The sequence below is a fragment of the Orcinus orca genome, chromosome 3 (assembly GCF_937001465.1).
Source record: "Orcinus orca chromosome 3, mOrcOrc1.1, whole genome shotgun sequence".
Lineage (NCBI taxonomy): Eukaryota > Metazoa > Chordata > Mammalia > Artiodactyla > Delphinidae > Orcinus > Orcinus orca.
Genome location: NC_064561.1, coordinates 4408685 through 4424499, shown reverse-complemented (window position 1 = coordinate 4424499; position 15815 = coordinate 4408685).

The window sequence follows — 15815 nt, the reverse complement described above, 5'->3', positions numbered from 1 at the left end:
CTGGGGTCAGTGGTGGGGCACTCCCTCCCCGAGGACCCTAGCCCTGGGGACACTTGCCAGTGGGGACAAAGCTGCAAGGACTGACCCAGCCCTCCAGGCCGGGCTGGGTCTCTGAGCTCTTAGCAAGCCGAGAAAATGTGAGCCATCCAAGTAAGAGAAAAGGAGAAAACCTTTCGAGCCCTTCCCACCTGCCAGCAGGGCCCATTTGTCGATGGTGATGTTGCTGTCATTTTGTGGGCTTGTTGCATCCTGACAACAGCCTCGGGAGTGAGCTCTTGACATTAGTCCTGTTTTACAGATGAGGAAACTGAGGCCCCAAGAGGTGATGTCACAGGGCCTGGCTCACAGCAGGCACTCGGTGTTAGTTCTTTATTTTATTTTATTTATTCTTTTGGCCGCACGGCATGGCATGCGGGATCTTAGTTCCCTGACTAGGGATCAAACCTGCGCTCCCTGCACTGGAAGTGCAGAGTCTTAACCACTGGACCGCCAGGGAAGTTCCCAGTGTTAGTTCTTTTATTATTATAGCTATTGTTGGCAAAGAGCATTGTAGACTGTCTCTGAAAGACTTCCCATGTGGTCGCCGTGGGACAAGGGAGGTGTTTTTGCGGCCAAGTGATCTTAAAAGCAAAGTTACACCCTCACAAATTCCTGTAAAAAGTTATGTTGGACGTGGACTGCAGGACACACGACGCTTTCGAGGAGGCCCCACAGGCCTGCCGTTTGCCCCTGCTGGACCTGGAGGCTGGTCCTCTGCCCTCTCACCCCTTTTCACACCCTTCTGCCTTCAGAATCCATCCTGGGTCTGCCCATATCTCACTCCCTCCGCAGCTCGCACCCAGGTCCGGCCCTGCCTGGACCTGGGTACTCACCCCCATCCTGGTCTCCGGCTCCACCCTCACCCCCAGTCTGTCCTCCCCACAACAACCAGTGGCAACACCAGAGTCAGGTCACGTCCCCCCTCTGCCCACAGCCCTCCAGGGCTCCCACCTCCCTGGGGATAAAAGCCCAGGTCCTCCCCGCGGCCCACAAGGCCCTGCACGACCTGCCCCGTCCCCTCCCTGCCCTCCCCTCCTCCCTCTCTTCCCCTCGCTCACTCTGCTCCAGACACACGGGCCTCCTGGCTGTTCCTCCAACACGCCAGGCATGGTCTTGCCCCGGGGCCTTTGCACAGGCTGTGACCTCTGCCTGGACATCCCTCCCTGCAGATGTCCCCTACAACTCGCCAACTCACCTCCTTCAGTTCTCAGTTCAAATGTCACCTCCTCATTGAAACCTCCCTGACACACCACTGAAATGGTGCCCCAGCCAGCCCGCAGCGCCCCACACGCCGTTTACCCTCTTCTCTTTTTGTCCATCACACTTACCAGCTTCCAAATCCCCCATCATCCTCCTGTGTACTGTTTAGTGGAGCATGGGACATATCCTGGTTGTTATACCCTTGGGTCAGCACCCAGCCTGGGAACACAGCAGAGCTCTGTAAATACATGGCCCAGCCCTGCTCTGGGCGGGGTCCCACTCACTTTACCCCCATAGATGATGGCTGCTGGGGGGTGGGGGGAGGCGGGGACAGGTAGGAACCGTCTGTGTTGTGAGGGTCTCGAAGCCAAGACTTACAAGTGTTTACCGAGCACCTACTTGTGTCAGGCAGAGACTTGGGCCTGGGATCCCATCAGCCAGCAAGACCAATGAGGCCCCCGCCTTCCTGGAACTCAGCCTTTGGTCTGAAGGAAGAAATAGTAAAACAGTAAAAAAAAAAAAAAAAACAAAAGTAAAACAGTAAAATGAGCAAACATGTAAATGAAAAAGAGTGATTTAGACAAAACCGTGCTTCAGAGAGAAAACCAAGGTGACGCGAAACCCAGCCAGAGGGAGGAAGGGCCAAAGCCTGGCATGTTCCCAGGTGGACACAGCAAGGCAGGGCAGACACTTTGGAATCCATCCTGCGTCCACCATAGCAGGCGCTTCGGGTCCTGGCCCATCTGAGCACCCGGAAGGGGCTGCTCCAGGAGGGAGCAGGGGCCCTGGGTGCCTCGGGGCACCCACTGCCGCGCCCACACCGAGGGGAGGGTAGAACGAGCAGGAAGGAGACTGGAGGGTGGAGTCTCGGGAAAGGGAGAGCCGAGGCTTCCTGGGTGGGTTCTGGTGGGGGTGTGAGGCCCCGGCCCACCCTCACCACCCCACCCTCGAAGCCTGAAGCCGGGTTAGTCCTCACGTCAGGGCTCTGGAAGTGGGCGGCAGAGCTTTGCCCCCTCTCATCCTGTCTGGCTCGACATCCAGGGCTCAGAACCCAGGGGAACCCCCAGTGCCCGGGATACAGGCCATCTCCAGCATCCTGGGCCAAAGAGTGACTGCCTGTGGGGAAACTGAGGCACACAGCAGCCACCGGGCTGCCCGGGGGCCTCCAGTAGCTCCCCTCCAGTCACCCACCCTCCATCCCTCCACTCTGGCCCTCCTTGGATTTGGCATCCAGAGAGGTCTGGCTGGGCCCCCAGCCCCGCATTGGCACTCACAGGTCCCTCCTTGGAGCCAGCCACGCCTCCCAGGGCCTTCCCGGAATGCTGGGTGGTCGGCCCAGGTGTGAGGGGCTCAGTCAGGCCTGACCCCAGACCAGCCAACATCTCACCTCTGGGGGCCCCGCGGGCTCCGAACACTCCGGATGCAGAGCAACAAAGGTGTGAGCCGGGGGTGGCCAGGCTCCGGGAGCCGAGGGAGGCTTTCAGCTCAAACGGAGTGGCTGCAGGCAAACCCATGGCCTGGCCTAAAATTCCCCCCACGAACCCACCTTCTTTTAAAGTCCATCCAAATGCTTTTATTTTGCCTTTTTTTTTTTTTTTTCACAGCAGCCTTTTTTTTTTTTTTTAACTTTTTGGCCATGCCTCTCAGCATGTGGGATCTTAGTTCCCTGACCGGGGATCAAACCCATGCCCCCTGCAATGGAAGTGTGGAGTCTTAACCACTAGACCACCAGGGAAGTCCCCATAGAAGTCTTTTTAAAATGTATTTTGCAAGTTTATTTTTTTTTTTCAATCGGTAAAACAGACTCAGGCCACACAGTATAAAATATACCAAAGGGTGTTCAGGAAAGACACCAGCCACCCAGCCTCCCCAGAGCCTGCCGGCCAGTTTCTTGTTTCTCCTTCCCACAGCGTTTCTCACCCAAACAAGTGCATCTGTGTATTTTTCCTTTCCCCTCACAGAAACCATCACACTGTCAGTCCCTGCTGTTTTGCAGCCCATCCGATTTCCTCCCAACAATAGGTCCCAGATTTCTTTCCATTAAGAAGTGTCTCTGGCCTTTTCACGGCTGTGTAATATTCCCTCCTGTGGCTGAATTGTTTGTTATCTGCATTAAAGCACATTCCCTGGTATAAACAGCGATGTGATGCAGAACCTGTAATGAATGTCGCTGTGCGTGTGGGTCAATATACTCACACCCTTCCTGAAAAATTTTTTTTTTTTTTTTTTTTGGCCGTACCCTGTGGCATGCAGAACTTCCCCAACCAGGGATCGAACCCATGACCTCGTCAGTGGAAGCACGGGGTCTTAACCAGGACCACCAGGGAAGTCCCTGAAAGTTTTTTTCAGTAATAAACTTGATATTTTTAGAGCAGTTTTAGGCTTATAGGAAAATTGAGCAGAAAGCGCAGAGTTCTCATATAGCACCTTGCTCCCCCAGCGGGCACGCACCGTCTCCCCTATTATTACCGTCTCATAGTAGCGTGCTCCATTTGTCACATTTGATGAACTAATACTGGTACGTTGTTATAAGCTGAAGTCCATAGTTGGCAGCAGGGTTCACTCTTTTTCTTTGGTTATCTAAAGATACGATTTTTTTCTGTTGAAGTATAGTTGATTTACAACGTTGCGTTAGTCTCAGTGTACAGCAAAGTGATTGAGTTATACGTATATATTCGTTTTCATATTCTTTTTCCTTATAGGTTATTACAAGATACTGAGTATAGTTCCCTGTGCTATACAGGAGGACCTTGTTGTTTATCTATTTTATATTTAGTAGTGTGTATCTGTTAATCCCAAACTCCTAATTTATCTCTCTTCCCCTTTTCCCTTTGGTAACCATAAGTTTGTTTTCCATGTCTGTGAATCCATTTCTCTTTTGTCAATAAGTTCATTTGCATCATTTTTTTAGATTCCACATATAAATGATATCATATAGTATTTGTCTTTGTCTGACATGCTTCACTGAGTATGATCATCTCTAGGTGCATCCATGTTGCTGCAGATGGCATCATTTCATTCTCTTTTTTATGGCTGAGCAGTATTCCACTGTATATATGTATATACCGTATCTTCTTTATCCGTTTATCTGTCAATGGACACTTAGGTTGCTCCCGTGTCTTGGCTACTGTAAACAGTGCTGCTATAAACATTGGGATATGGGTTCACACTTGGTGTTGTACATTCTGTGGGTTTGGACAGATGTGTGATGACAGGTATCCACCATTGTATCATCATGCACGGTAGTTTCACTGCCTGAAAAATCCTCTGTGCTCCGGCTACTCAGCCCTCCTTCGGCCACCCCTGGCCGCCACTGATCCCTTTCCTGTCTCTGTAGTTTCGCCTTTTCCAGAATGTCCTGTAGTTGGAATCAAAGTCTGTAGCCTTTTCAGATCAGCTTCTTTCACTTAATAACACGCATTTAAGCTTCCTCCACGACTTGTCATGGCCTGATAGCTCATTTCTTTTTAGCACTGAATAACATTCCCGTTGTCTGGATGTGCCACACTTTGTTTATCCGTGTACCTGCTGAAGGACATCTGAGTTGCTTCCAAGTTTTGGCAATTATGAATAAACCCGCCATACATATTCACGTGCGGGTTTCTGTGTGGACGTCAGTTTTCCACTCCTTTGGGTGAATTCCAAGGAGGGTGAGTGCTGGGTCCTATGGTCAGAGTACGTTTCATTTTGCAAGAAGCCGCCAAACTGCCTTCCAGAGTGGCAGGACCATTTCGCACCCCAGCAGCAATGAACCTGAGTTTTGTTGCTCCACATCCTTGCCAGCATTTGATGTTGTCAGTGTTCCAGATTTGGGGCATTTCAGTGGGTGTGTAGTTGTACCTCATTGTGGTTTGTTTTTTTTAAATTTATTTATTTCATTTATTTATTTTTGGCTGCGTTGGGCCTTCATTGCTGCACGCGGGGTTTCTCTAGTTGGGGAGAGTGGGGGCTCCTCTTCATTGTGGTGCACGGGCTTTTCATTGTAGTGGCTTCTCTTGTTGCGGAGCACGGGCTCTAGGCAGACGGGCTTCAGTAGTTGTGGCGTGTGGGCTCAGTAGTTGTGGCTTGCGGGTTCTAGAGTGCAGGCTCAGTAGTTGTGGCGCACAGGCTTAGTTGCTCTGCAGCACATGGAATCTTCCCGGACCAGGGCTTGAACCCGTGTCCCCTGCATGGGCAGGCGGATTCTTCACCACTGCACCATGAGGGAAGCCCCCTCGTTGTGGTTTTAATTTGCCTAAATGTTTAGATAAACCTTTGTTGAGCCTCCTGTTGGGAGCCAAGCATGGTTCCAACATCTCTTGTACGATTCAGGCTAGGAAGGAGGTGCTAGTGCCTCATTTTGCAGATGGGGAAACCAAGGCTCAGAGAAGGATAGCTGTTTGCCCAGGGTCACACAGCAAATGGGGGTAGAGCCAAGGCCCTGTGACTAACTCCAGAGCACTTCTACCTGCAGTGTCCCAGGCCCTGTGCTGGGCACTAGGGACGTAGCGATGACCAAGACAGACCCAGTCTACCCTCCCAAGGCTCACAGTCCAGTGGTGGATATGGACTCGTGAGCAGGCAGTTATAGCTTGTGCTGACCAGGGCTGTAATGTGGTTGCACAGGCACAGGGCAGGGGGCACCCAGAGGAGGCACCTGACCTGGCCTGGGTGTCCAGGGAGAAAGGGGTGCTGAAGCATGTATAGGAGCTTTCCAGGAGAAGGGCAAAAGAGTGACCCGGGCCAGAGGAACAGCATGGAAGATGTCTCAGAAGTAAGAGAGAAAGGGACGTGGCCAAGAGCACCGACTCTGGTGGGAGAAGGTCCTAGGTTCCAGACCCAGCTCTGCCACTGGTGGCCAATCAGCCCCTTCTCCCGGCCTCGGTTGCCACTCCCCAGCGTAGCTTGGCTGTGAGGATTCAGTAATCCCCATGGGTACCGCACTGGGCCAGGCAGGCACGTGGAGAACCAGAGGGTGGGAGGAAGCCAGGAGGGCCAGAGCAGCACCCCCTCCGCCCCACCCCTGAGCATCTGGAACTCGGGGGTCCCAGGAGGACCTGGCCCGGGTGGTGGTGGAATCAGGTAAAAGCATCCAGAGATGCAGTCCCTGGTCTCCCATCTCAATGCAAAAGGAAATGGCAGGGTGCAGTGGGGGTCTGCTTCCTGCCCCTGCCCCTAATTGGACACTTCCTGCCCCAGGCTGGACCCCTGGTGGGCAGGGACCCCCCCCCTCCCCTCCCCCGCCCTCACTCACCGTCTAGTCCCCATTAGTGAGGCCGCCAGCTGCAGGAGCCTCAGGCCCAGGTGTTCCCTGCCCACACTCTGCCCCAGTGACCATCACTAAAAATGAATAATGGGCGGAGCAGGCAGGGCCTGGAGGGGTGGGGGTGGGGAAGACAGGCCCCGAAGCTCCTCCCACACCTCCTCCCCCAAGCAGTCCTCCCTCTACTGCAGCCCTGAGGAGCTGGGCAGGAGTCCCCTTTACCACCCAGCGCCTCCTGTGGCTTATCTAACCTCCTCTTAGCCTGCCTGCACGTGTTGGCGAGCTAAAGTTGTCAGATTAAGCAAATAAAAATACAGACGGCCCGTGAAGTTTGAACTCCCAATAAGCAATGAACCACGCAATACGTGGGATATATTTACACTAAAACATGATTAATTTTCTACCTGAAGTTCAGATTCAGCTGGATTCTCTGTGGCAGCCCTTTCCTGATCCTGCCTGGGTGAACAGCAGGCCTCGGCTGGCCTTCCTGTGTTATGGGCAAACACCCAGATGCTGATCCACACTGACCGATCAGAGGGACCCCGGCCCCACGGGACCCTGGGGGCCTCCCTGTCAGGTGTGTCCCCTCTGAGGTGCTGGACCTGGGGCTCCGGGGGGCCTGGGATCAGGGCCCAGGTGTGGATGGGGGAAGTTGAGGTCGCATCTAGCTGCCAACTGCAGTGGACATATTTGAATTTGGATGCTGAAATTGTGGCTCTGAAGAGGTCCCTGGGGGAGAGGAAAAGGGGGGGGGCGTGTGCCCACCACCCCCAAGTACCCACTGCGTGGGGTCTCTGTTGTGTCCCCCAGCCTTCAGCAAGGCTCCGATGGTGAGAGCCCCGTCCCCGGAGCCCAGGTTCGAATCCCAGCCCTGCCCCATGCGAGTTGTGAGAACGCCAAGCGTTCTCTCGGTGCCTCAGTTTCCTCACCTGTAAAATGGGGATTAATAACAATACTGCTAATAATAGTACCAACTGTCGGGGTCATTGAGAGGATTCAATGCATTCATGTAACAGAGGAGCTTGGCCTGGCACAAAGCTAGTGCTCACTGGAGTGATGGCCTGTCCCGGCCTCCCGGCCCAGGAGGGAGGGGTTAAGCGGGAATCGGAGGCTAATTTTAGCCTTGATGACACCACCTGGCCGCCTGCCTTGTCCAAACATCCTCGGCCAAGCATGAGGTTCAAGGCCTCCCCCACCCCCCAACCTCTGACATCCAAGGAGCCTGTTTATTCATTCCTGTCGGCCAGAGCATTCCTCTCCCGCCCGCTGCCTGCCTGTGCCTGCCCTACGGCTCCCTCCGAGCCCCATGTCGCCCGCCGCGTGTTGCCCAGGGTCAGGACCACCTCACCTGTAGGCCCCTTGGAGACAGCCCGTGGCCAGGGGCAGTCGTGGGTGGGCGCAGGGAGAAGGGTGGACAAGAGTCACTCCTGCTCTACAGCCCAGCGTCCCCCGGAGTCTTTGTTTACAGTTCTCCGAGTAAGAGTCCAAGCTTCTGGCTGTGGGGACTCCCAGCGCCGTCATTCGTTCAGCACCTATTTACCGAGTGCCAAGTCCTGCTGGAGACCCAGGCCTTGCCTCCACAGGACTCCCAGTGTTGGGTACGACAATGACAAGCCAGGAAACAGGAGAGTTTTTCCACCGTGCTTAATACTGTTCATTCATTTGTTCCTTCGAGGCGTGTTTATTAAGGCTGTCCTATATGTCAGGCACTGTTCAGGGTGCTTGGGGCTCAGCAGGGAACAAAGCAGACCAGGATCCCTCATGGAGCTGACATCCTGGTTGGGGAGAGAGGCAAGAGACAGTAAATCACAGAAATAAGTCAAATACATGGTCCAGTTACATGGTAGTCATTGTGGAGAAAAATAAAGCGGGAAAGGGGACGGGGAGTGCTGGCAGAGGGCAGTTAGCAATAAAGTGATTTGAGAGGGAGTTATTTGAGGGAACCAGGTGGCTGTCAGGGTGGAGGGAGTTCCAGGCAGCGGGAAGAGCACGTGCAAAGGTCCTGGGGCATGAACAGTGAGGACACGAGTTGGGGGAGATGCAGCAGAACCTGTGGGCTCTGCCTCGGGAATCGGTGGGGGCCGTGAGAAGGTCCGGAGCAGAGGATGAGCCCGATGTGGCCTGACATTCCCTTGTCTGGCTCTCCCCTTGTTCTGAGGTCAATCCCCGGAACTGTCACCCTGCAGGCCGAGGGGCTGGGCCAGGGGCTGCAGCTGGTCTTTTGAGACCCAAGTGGCTGCAGGTGGGATTCCAACTGTAAATGAGGACTTCCGGGACATTTGGAGAGCCTGCACTGGGGGAAATTGCTGCTCTCTGGAGACCGCCAGTAGTGATGGGGGCAGGGGGGTGGGGGAATTCTGGGTACACCTTCCCCACATGGCATCTCCATATGCTTCCTGCAGGGCCGGGCCCGGTGCCCAGGTTGCCAGCATTCCTGGCTCAGTGTTTTGCCAGTGGAGGGACAGGTGTCTTAGAAAACTGGAAAACATCCTCTGACAACAAACCAACAAAATGTATGCTCTTCTGGCTCCTTGTCCCGACAGATCTTCTCCGAACTGTTTTCTGTCTTGCAAAATACCTTCATTGGCTTTTCTGACCCCGAAACTGCCACACACACTCCACCAGACTTTCCAGGGAGAGAGAAAAGGCCCTTTGTTCCCCGGCCCGCGTAGCCCCTGGAATTCTCTGTCTCGGCAGCAGCAGTGCACCTAGGCGCTATTGTTTTTTTCTCACACGGTTTTGCAACAGGCTTTTTTTCTGCTCGACAATACGTGGCCCTACAGCTTGCATTTCCAGAAATTGGAAAATGAAGCGTGTCCGGCCCGCACCTCCTCAACCCACCACAGGCTGAAATTGAAGCCCCATGAACCCGGCCGGGCTGGGGTGCTGGGGAAGGCAGACCCCAACGTGCCAGGGGGCCCAGGTGAAGAGAGGCTGGGGGCGGGCAGCACAGAGATGCCAGGTTTCTGTCACCTTGAGTTCCCACGCTCCCCTCTGCACACAGCAGCCCCATGCACCATGACGCCGGGCAGGGAGAAGCCGTATCCTTTAAAATACCATCAGAGGGGAAACTGAGGCCCGGGACTGTGGGTTTCCAGCCCCTGCCCACAATCCCGCCTTGCAGAGAAAGTGTGGGAGGATAATCACCTGAAGAGGATACCGGCATGGGCTCCGTTTTGCAGATGACACGACTGAGGCCCAGAGAGGCTACGCCACTCACCCAAGGTCACACAGCTGCCGGCCAGAGAGACTCCAAAGCTCCTGGAGTCAAGAGGTCTGAGGCCAGATGGCAGCCCAGCTCCGCCACTTAGGGGCTGCAGGTGGATTCTGATGTTAAATGAGGCCTTCCTGGACACCCCAGAACCTTCTGGGGCTGGGGGAGATTGCTGCTCTGCCAAGGGAGGCTGAGTTGGGCACAGAGGTGCAGTCCAGGCACTCTCTGAGCCTCAGCGGGCACCCGGGGACCCCTGTGATGCCTTTGACTGGAGCCAGGCCCCAGGATGGGGGGTGGGGGCACTGGTGGGTGAGGTGGGCGGCTGCAGTGCCAAGCCCACCAGTGAGCCTGGGCCTGAGCCAGCCTCGCCAGGCCCATGGCTCCCCTGCCATACACACCTCGCACCTGGGGCCCTCCCAACGGGCTGGCTACAAGCCAGGATCTTGGGAGGCAGACGGGGCCCTCAGGGGGCCAGGCCAGGGTTTCCTTGCAGGCTGGGGCAGGGCCAGTGGGTACAGTGTGGTCTCCCCTCCAACTGAGATGATGCCTGGCAGCTGACTACCTCTCTGTTTCCCTCTTTCTGGAAGTTTTTATGAGGCTCAGAGGGGAATGGGAACCCTCCTTGGGCCCCGGCCACCGGGGACGACATCAGGAGACACCAGGGCGCCCCTCCTCGTACCCAAGCGCCATCCCGGTCCCACATCGCACGTGTGGTTCGTTTCTCATCCATCCCAGGCTGGGGCGGTGTTGGGGGCCTCCTCTCGAGCCGCCAGTTGCCCCTTGGCTCACAACCTGAGGCCCCAGGGAGTGCATTTTCCAGCAGGCTGGCAGCTCCCTCACCCACCAGCCCAGGCTGAGCAACGCGCTAGGGGTCTGACGCGGGCAGAGACCAGGGCTGGGGGCGCAGACGGCCCCACCTCAACCCCCATGCTGGTCCTCAGGTCAAGCCTGAGGTGGGGGGTCCCTAGGGTCCCCCACTCTTGGCCCTGGCACCAGCCCCTTTCCAGGGAGGCTCCACCTGGCATTGGCCAGGCGAGCCTCCCCCAGAGAGAGTCAGGAAGTCTCTCGGCTCTCTCTGGCTTTAGGCAGGAGGTTCCTCTGGCCCCCAAAGGCTGGACCCCAGGGCCTGGTGTTTGGTCCGGCTACACATCCCGAGGCCAGGAGGCCTTGGTTCAAATCCCAACCCCCTCCATTCCCACCCTGTGCTCCACTTCCCAGCTCTGTGAGGCAGGCAAAAATGTCAACAAAGTCTGAAGTTAAATTGTAGGCAGGGGACTTCCCTGGTGGCGCAGTGGTGGAGAGTCCACCTGCCGATGCAGGGGACACGGGTTCGAGCCCTGGTCCAGGAAGGTCCCGCATGCCGTGGAGCAACTAAGCCCATGCACCACAACTACTGAGCCTGTGCTCTAGAGCCCGCGAGCCACAACTGCTGAGCCCACGTGCCGCAACTACTGAAGCCCGCGTACCTGGAGCCCCTGCTCCACAACAAGAGAAGCCACCGCAATGAGAAGCCCGCGCACCGCAAAGAAGAGTAGCCCCCGCTCGCCACAACTAGAGAGAGCCCGCACGCAGCAGCGAAGACTCAACGCAGCCAAAAATATAATTAATTAATTAATTTTTAATATTAAAAAAACAAAAATCGTAGGCAGAACAGGTGGATTTGAGGCCATAAAACTAAATGATGGGAGGGACAGTGGCAGGAGGACTCAGAAGGAGGATGTTAGGGGCGGTAGGGGGAATCATCGGGTGAGGACACGGTCAGGTGTGCCCCTCGGCCGCCGGGGGTGATATCTGGGCGGGGCCGGAACTCACTAGGCTGGTCCAGCTGGGGGTTTGGATGGGCAGCAGGTAACCTGTGTTTCAGTTACACACATGGGTTTCATCACCAGTCCCTGTGAAGTCACAGGACTTGCTGCAGGGGTGTGGGTGGGCAGAGTGTCGGTGATCAGGAGCCCCAAATGCCCCCCATGAACCCCAGTCACCAACTTTCCCTTCTCTTCAGTCGGGATCAGGGCTCAGCTGGGACTGGGGCTCAGCCGGGTCGGGGCTCTGCCTGGCTACATTTACTGACCATCCCCGACCCAGCCTCCTGTTGCCTCGTGGAGCCAAGTTCAGGCTGTGACAGGCCTGTGGGAGGCTCAGGCAGGTGGGGTCCGGAAAGATCCTCATCTGTGCCCTCCCCCACCCCCGGCTGCCCCTGCCCCAGCCTGCACCCCACCCATGACCTGGTGACAGATGGCTAGAACTCTGTAGGAGTCGGGGGGTCCTGAGGTGCAGATGTGTGTGGAGACCACCCCCATCACCCAGCTGCCACACAGGGACAAGTGGGTCTGAAGCACAGGGCCCGGAAGCAGGTGGGACAACAGCACCAGGGCCTCCCTCTGGCTGCAGACCCGGCCCACCAGGAGCTGTCAGACAGAGGCCTCCTGGAATCTTCCTGGCCCGGCCCCAGGGCAGATAAAGGCCCTCCTTGGCTCCTTTGGGGCATCTCAAAGTGCCGTTGAACAGCAACTCTTTCCACAGAGGAACCTTCCTGCTTGGATCCTCCCCTTGACGGGGAGCTCATTCCCTCTAGAGCCAGTAAGGGAGCATTGGCAGTGCTAGCACAGGCCCTGTGTTATATAGGGGGAAATTGAGGCTCTGAGAAGGGCAGTCCCTCTCCTCAGCTCTCTCAGTGAGTAAAAGGCAGGACCAGGGTCCCCACCCAACATAGTTGCAGACAGGGCCAGCCAAACTCTGATCCCAAACGTGGAATAATAGGCAGTGCCCCGCCCACAGCCAGCCCTCCACAAGAGACCTGCTTTGGGGTTTTAAATCCTTGAGATACAGCCCAAGTTCTTTTTTCTTTTTTTTTTTTTTTAAGTGAATAGAGTTTTTTCTTTTTGTTTTTTGTTTGTTGGTTTTTTACTTTTGGCTGCGTTGGGTCTTCGTTGCTGTGCGCGGGCTTTTTCTCTAGTTGCGACGAGTGGGGGCTACTCTGTTGCGGTGCGCGGGCTTTTCACTGCGGTGGCTTCTCTTGTTGCGCACAGGCTCTAGGCACGTGGGCTCAGTAGTTGTGGCGCGCAGGCTCTAGAGCGCAGGCTCAGCAGTTGTGGCGCGCAGGCTCTAGAGCGCAGGCTCAGTAGTTGTGGCGCGCAGGCTCTAGAGCGCAGGCTCAGCAGTTGTGGCACGCGGGCTTAGTTGCTCCGCGGCATGTGGGATCTTCCCGGACCAGGGCTCGAACCCATATCCCCTGCATTGACAGGCGGATTCTGAACCACTGTGCCACCAGGGAAGCCCCAGCCCAAGTTCTTACTCTGTCTTCCCCACTCTCGTGCTCTCCCGGCTTTTCTGTCCTCATGGGGCTGTCAGCCCAGCAGAGGAAATGACACAGGGTGGCCAAAGCTATGATGGGGGACACCAGGCAGCTGTGGGGGGCCAGAGGAGTGATCTGATTCAGCTCAGGGGACGGGAGGAATCTGGGGAGGCTCCCTGGAGGAGCTCTGCAGGATGACTAGGGATTAACAAGGTGGCCAAGGCGGGGTGGGGGCGAGCAAAGAGTGTTCCTGGCAGAGCAGCTTGTGTAGCTGGAGACGCCGCTGTGCCCTTGAGATTCTGAGTGACCATCTCTGGACCTCAGTTTCCATATAGGCAGGGCGACTGTGTGAAGGCTGAAGGTTTGCCTATCAAGGTTTGGCCTTGGGCTGAGGACACAGTGACCTTCATGAGTTATATTTTAATAAGTCACCAGATAATTCTGCCTGTCAGGAGCGAGCCATGAGCAACTTTGGGTAAGGCTCCTCTGTAAATGTGTTACCCACCCAATGTAAGTCCACGTGCCCAACGCACAGTGAGGTCAAACAGTACCGAAACATCGTTGGAGTTTGGAGCAGAGAAATGTTCATCGCAGGGCCATGCAAGGAGATGGGTGGCTCGTGCCTTAAAAAGTCCAAACTCCTCGAAGGGTTTCAGCAAAGCACTTCTAAAGGCCAGGTGAGGGAGGGGCGTGGTATCAGATCCTTTGTTCTTGCATCTGGCCATGTAGGTCAGGTCAAGGTCGGGTCACGGTGTTCCTGTAAAGCTCCAAGAAAACAAATGTTATTCTCTGTCAGGTCAGGTCATGGTCAGGCTATTCTGTATATTTCAAGCTATAGGCAACACGCTTTTACAAAAGGTGCAGTCAGCATGTCTAAGCACAGACAACAGGAGCACAGAGTTAAAGTAAAAGGTCAGAACCAAAGGGCTTCCCTGGTGGCGCAGTGGTTGAGAGTCTGCCTGCCGATGCAGGGGACACGGGTTCGTGCCCTGGTCTGGGAAGATCCCACATACCGTGGAGCGGCTGGGCCCATGAGCCATGGCCGCTGAGCCTGCACGTCCGGAGCTTGTGCTCCGGAACAGGAGAGGCCGCAACAGTGAGAGGCCCGCGTACCGGAAAAAAAAAAAAGGTCAGAACTAAAATGGAGTCAGATTTTTCTTTTTAATGCTTTATTGCTATAACTTAGATATTATAAAAGGCGCATAGCTTGTTGTACAAATCAAAGGTGGTGGTTGTTGTTGTTTTGGCTGCGCCCTATGGCATGTGGGATCTTAGTTCCCCAACCAGGGATCGAACCCGCACCCCCTGCGTTGGAAGTGCAGAGTCTTAACCACTGGACCGCCAGGGAAATCCCGAGTCAGATTTTTTTTTAATCAATACTTTTCTTAATTGAAGTATAGTTGACTTACAGAGTTGTGTTAATTTCTGCTGTACAGCAAAGTGAATCAACGATACAAATATATATGTACATTCTTTTTTTTTAACATTCTTTTCCATTATGGCTTATCATAGGGTATTGAATATAGTTCCCTGTGCTAGACGGTAGGACTTTGTTGTTTACCCAGTCTATATATAAAAGCTTCCATCTGCTAACCCTAACCCCCCAGTCCATCCCTCTCCCAACCCACTCCCCTTGGCAACCACAGGTTTGTTCTCTATGCCCATGAGCCTGTTTCTGTTTCATAGATAGGTTCATTTGTATCATATTTTAGACTCCACATGCAAGTGAAATCGTATGGTATTTGTATTTCTCTTTCTGACTTACTTCACTTAGTATGATAATCTTTAGTTGCATCCATGTTGCTGCAAATGGCTCTGTTTCATTCTTTTTTATGGCTGAGTAGTATTCCATTGTATATAGGTACCACCTTTTTTAATTAATTATTTTTTTAACACCTTTATGGGAGTATAATTGCTTTAATATGTTGTGTTAGTTTCTGCTGTACAACAAAGTGAATCAGCTATATGTATACATATATCCCCATATCCCTTCCCTCTTGCATCTCCCTTCCACCCTCCCTATCCCACCCCTCTAAGTGGTCACAAAGCACCGAGCTGATCTCCCTGTGCTATGTAGCTACCACTTCTTTATCCATTCATCTGCCGATGGACATTTAGGTGGTTTCCATGTCTTGGCTATTGTGAATAGTGCTGCTATGAACATAGAGGTGCATGTATCTTTTCAAAATGGAGTTGTCCAGATATATGCCCAGGAGTGGGATTGCTGGATCATATGGTAATTCTATTTTTAGTTTTTTAAGGAACCTCCACACTGGTTTTCCACAGTGGCTGCACCAACTTACATTCCCACGAACAGTGTAGGAGGTTTCCCTTTTCTCCACACCCTCTCCAGGATTTGTTATTTGTAGACACTTTTTTTTTTTTTTCCTGAGGTACGTGGGCCTCTCACTGTTGTGGCCTCTCCCATTGCGGAGCACAGGCTCCGGACACGCAGGCTCAGTGGCCATGGCTCACGGGCCCAGCCGCTCTGCGGCATGTGGGATCCTCCCAGACCGGGGCACAAACCCGTGTCCCCTGCATCGGCAGGTGGACTCTCAACCACTGCGCCACCAGGGAAGCCCCATTTGTAGACATTTTAATGGTGGCCATTCTGACCAGTGTGAGGTGTTACCTCATTGTAGTTTTGATTTGCATTTCTCTAGTAATCAGTGATGTTGAGCATCTTTTCATGTGCCTATTGGCCATCTGTATTTCTTCTTTGGAGTAATGTTTATTTAGGTCTTCTGCCCATTTTCTGATTCGGTTATTTTGTTGTTGTTGTTGAGTTGTATGAGCTGTTTGTGTATTTTGGTGATTAAGCCCTT